Consider the following 5,455-nt stretch of genomic DNA (forward strand, 5'->3'; position numbering starts at 1 on the left):
AATCCAAAATTTCCCGAATCGACTCGGTATTTCCTGAAATTTCCAAAGTGCCCTACGGCTCACCCTACCCAACACCTACATTTTTGTATACAAATAATTTTCACACTTCGAGACTCCATATGATTTTTTTCTTTTAATTTTTTCATCACGCATGGGGCCCTTTCCCTCGAACGCGGTAAAAAAAAAAATCAGGATTTTCAAAAAGGAAGGGCCCGGGCCCCCCGGCCCCCCCCTGGATCCGCCCCTGTATCAAATAGTTTTAGGTATATAGCTTTGGTTGTCATTCCGTCCAATTAACGTATCATATTCATGGACGGGAGGGGGAGCACTGGGGCGATCTGCCCCCCCCCCCCTTTGATTACCGTACTAATCCCTAACTTAAAGCAGGAAAAGTCAATTAAAGCCATATTTTCAGGTTGAATGAAGCTAAGCGACCCCTCAATCTTTTCCCTGAAAGTTCGTCCGCTACACGTATAATAGAATAAAAGTGTCCTCAAATCTCGAAATGTTGACTTTTTATCTCAAAAGTTGTGTCAAATTTTGACGTTTTATCTCAGAATTTTCCCTTTTTTTGGACCTATTTGACCAAAAACATTTGTCCAACTTTTTGACTTTAGCCTAAGAGTCAAAATTTTGAGATAAGATGTCAAAAATTTTGACTAAAAAAGTCAAAATTTGGACTTTATCTTTCCTTTGTCCCTATTAAGCTACCGTAGCTTTGTAAAACATATACTCTCGTTATTGTTTATTTCCTGCAACGTGGTAGGCAATTGGAGCAAAAACAAATCATTTGTACATCATGGTGCTCTGTTAAGTGTAATAATGCTCCCTTTGTGAGAAGTCTCGTTTTTCAAATTCTGCTCCCCCCCCCCCCCCCATTTAAATTTTCTAAAGAAAGACTAATAATGCATCAGTTACGCATGCGAGAAACACTACTTAAGGCTCTCAATCGGTCCCTTGTAAAATCTCTTTGAAACAAACTAATAACTGTTACCAGGTACGTAATATATTTCACTAAAAAAAAATTAAATGTAAATTGTCAGCAAAACTAGTACTTGTGTATGTGCTTAAAAAGCTACACAAGTGCCAGCATTTGGCATCTGTGCACCTTCAAAAATCGAAATATTTCTCACTGATGGGGAGGGGGTTTCCCCCTCCCCTTAGACCCCTTCCCCCGGACGGCGATCAGTATACCCGGCACTCAGGATATCCTGGGCACATCCCTGTAATGTCTTCTCTCTTTTCAATGAATGTTCAGATAATTAGGACGGCGGGCTTGTAATTGTTTCACCCCCTTTCCTTTTTCAAAGAACGCGACATCTGACCTACGAGCCGAGTGTTCCTCAGCATTTATAACCACTTCTTCAAGCGCTTGTATCGCCAATACGTGATATATTATTAATAAAGAAGAACCCAAACAATGTCACTTTCTCAATCGTGATACTGAAAGAGAATTTGCGAAAAGTTTGTCTTGTTAAGACTGTTTGGGAGACTGGTTGTTAAAACCAACCCTCATTTATCTATTCTCAGTTTGGTTTGGTCTTGGTCCAATGAATAGAGATAAAAAAATACTTGAGAAGTGACCCGGTTTGAGGGTAACACCAGAGAATTTTAGTAATAATTTCACTTGATATCACAATTTCGACTAATACACATTTCTTATCTACGAATTTCTATTTTTTCCATCAAATTTCGACTATTTCTTCACAACTTGTTCGTCTTCTTTATCGGAGAAACCAACAGTTGCATGGCTATTTTAACTATATTAATATTGATCTCAAATTACTTTAGTAGTAGTAGAGTATGTGGATTCTGCATCCCTTTTGTGGTGGGTAAATGTGTGGGTAAATGTGGCGGGTAAATGTGGAGGGTAGATATGGTGGGTAACTGTGGTGGGTAACTGTGGTGGGTAAATTGACAGGTAGTAAATTGATTGTAATAATATGCGTATACATAGTGTAAAAGTATATATAGGTTTTTTTTATTTTTTTATTCAAGTATACTTGTATCAAAGTAATCAGTACAATAGTTATTACGCAAATGGCTATTCACATATATTGAAACTTAGATATTTTGTAACGTTAATTATGATCGGATTGTACTGTTACTGCCCAAGGTTAGGCTAGGTTTACCCTTATCGTGTGGGCCTATGTTAGGATACACATGTGAGTGTTACATAGCTTCATGAATTAGGATGAGTAATGGTTTAAGACTATATCCATGTATTTGTTTCAAAGAGTGACTATTACTGCTGTTTGTAAGGTTTTACAGTGAGTCCGTACTGATCTCATATGTATTTCTTAACTAACTAGTAATAGTTCTGTCCATCTGTATCGATTGCTGGTTGATATTGCATTCACTTAATTGGGGTTTGTGCTGTTTACAGGCTATACCATTAAAGGCATTGAAGACTCGCCCAAAACCGCGTGCTGCGCTCTGAAAAAGTGAACTTTCCGTTGCTTGCAAGTGAAGTTTTCTTCTTGTTGCTACATAATGCAGACAGTAATGAAACGTGATACCTTGTTATCTTTTATCTAGACCTGAGATGTCCATCGCTGCTATGTACACTGTGTTGTGGGTATTGACCGTAGCTGCATGTATATTGACTGTACACTAGTGTCTAATTACCGACGGTACCAAGCTGTGTGTGTATTTTCTGGGATCGATGGTGGTGTCTAACACTTTTGTTACACCTCATTCGAAACTAGGTCAGATTACCGGCACGAGACGATTCTTTGTGCGCGAGTCTTCAATGCCTTTAAGCGAGTCATGTGTTAAGTTGGTTTAAAGTTTAGGTTTGTAAATGAACCATTATTAACCAATGAGAAACCGCACTCAAGACATCAAATTACTTTGAATATGTTTATGTATTCCTGTATTATCCTTCGGTTGATAAATTTGATTGATTAGTCCATTAAGATAAATTTATGCATTGGGATGCCTTCATTGTATTAACTTATGCTTAACTGTAATATTACTGCAAGTATATAGTTTGAGATTACTACCCATTTTTGTGTAAGGAGCTCTGAGTTTGTTTTGTCAAAGGTGGTATCTATGTGTCATGTATGCATTCCTTTTTTCATCTGTTTTTCTCGTTTTTTAATTAATACAATTTATGTGTCAAATGTCGATGTTTTCTATTAAAATTTCAGCTATAGGATACTATCCTATAGTTACCCAAAGTTATGCGCAGTTTTCTGTACGTTTTTTTTTAAATTAATAATCGAACTATTTGGAACAACTGGAAGTTTTTTGTCCGAAATGTTGACTGTTTTATCTCGAAATAGGCTTTATTTGTAACTTTAAAATTATTTGCTCCATCACAATAAATGTTAGACAGGGGCGGGGCGCAAATATATTTTTCCCAAACAGGTTTGCAATTGCGTGTCAATAGTCGCTCATGATTGGTCGGAAAGTAACGTCATCACCATAGAAACCTTCAATTCAAGGTTACCAAAATTTCTGCATCAATTCGTTTCAACGAAGATATACCCGTTCAAAATTACCCGAAGCTTTTCGTATCTTTGGAATTGGTTTAGACATACTTAGCACACTAGTTTGCCATGATTGTATTAGCTACTATCTATGTTTAATCGAAGATTCCTCTGAAGGTATTAATCGATAACATCGCACAGTGAAAGTTTTGTACAGGGTACATCACACATGTGCTGTAGGCCTATATGTATTATAACTGTGTACACAGTGCAGTGACGAAATGTATCATACTGCAGACTATACTGTTTCGCGTTTATTCGTTCAAGACAGAGTCTCAGTCTCGATGCAAGGGGACTGGGGCTGAGAGCGGATCAGTCGTTTGGTTGTTTGGTTTTCGTGCCGAGGTTCTTTCCTGGGTGACTTTTCTTAAAAGTATTCATTCAAGACTCGTGAACTCGCGTAATGAAGTTGATTATTAGCGTACCCATTTCACGAAACGACTTCTGATTTCAATAGAGTGGCTCACGAATCTTAGATAACGTAAACACAATGGAATGTAGCGTATGTATCATATGTAAGGTCAACATGTGATCCAAGTAAAGTTGGGGCGTTTGAAGGGAAACCCCATAAGTAGACTTAAATTAATTGTCAGTGTGTTATCCAGTGTATGTCTTCTAACTTCCAGGCGTTGGTCATTATTGGTACTGACGTAACGAGCAATCTGATTCGCTGAAAACTCTGTAATTGCAAACCTGTTTGGGAAAAAAATATTCGCGGGAGGGGCTGAACATTTAATTTGGTCTCTTCTTTCGATAACATTATCACATGGGTGAAGGTCCCTTTTGGGATATCCCACTACTCCCCCCTCCCCCCCCCCCCATACCGTGTTCCAAACCTTCACCTATACGCAATTTCAGGCACCAAACTAACTTTGTTATTTTAACACACAAGAAATACATCCTAGCTGGGTTTTTCTCTTCTTTTTAATCACAGTAATTAATAATGTGCAAGTAATTTAGTTCTGTTCGATTATAACAAATTCCCATCACTTTTTTTTTGCCTTATTATAGTATATCAACTGTTTACGTAAAGGAGGAAATATAAAATGTAAGGCCTGCATAATTGTCAATAAATGCGCATCGTCGTGTAAATTCACACCCGCACAGTTTTGTGTTTTTGATGAAATGGTATTGATGTTGTCTCGGTTACATCTATTAAAACATATTCAATAGTCCATCCAACTTGTTTGAAGAACCCCTTAATGTCCTCTTCAACTCTTAACTATATGTCTTAAATGAGGTCGTATACAGTTGAGAATACGTACGTTCCATAAATTCTGCAGGCATGTTTTGTGAAATGAGCCCATGAAGAAGACAAACAAATAAAATCAAATAAAACAGAGCAACGTTTCTACTAACTTTGTTCCAGACAGCATGTTACTTCGATACTTAGGCCTAATTCAGAAAATTAGTAACCATATACCATCAAGTTGATTTGATATATATATATATATATATATATATATATATATATATATATATATATATATATATATATATATATATATATATATTTATTTATATATATATATATGTATATATATATATATAAATATATATATATATTTATATATATATATAAATATATATATATATATATATGTATATATGTATATATATATATATATATATATATATATATATATATATATATATATTTATATATATATATATATATATATATGTATATATATATATGTATATATATATATATATATATATATATATATATATATATATATATATATATATATAAAGCTATAGCTATACCTACAGCTAGGTCTGTGACGTTGAGACATTGTTGTATTAACAACATCATCGGACACCGCCCTTAACCAATCAGAACTCTGAGCGACAATATGTCCTTTCACCGTTGCAAACTTCGCTTGATTTATTTGGTGATGATATTATCAACGGTTTAGCTGTAGTTGTATAAAAAGCCATCCCGGTTTTTTTTTTTT

The sequence above is a fragment of the Apostichopus japonicus genome, chromosome 17 (assembly GCF_037975245.1).
Source record: "Apostichopus japonicus isolate 1M-3 chromosome 17, ASM3797524v1, whole genome shotgun sequence".
In the NCBI taxonomy this organism is placed as follows: domain Eukaryota; kingdom Metazoa; phylum Echinodermata; class Holothuroidea; order Aspidochirotida; family Stichopodidae; genus Apostichopus; species Apostichopus japonicus.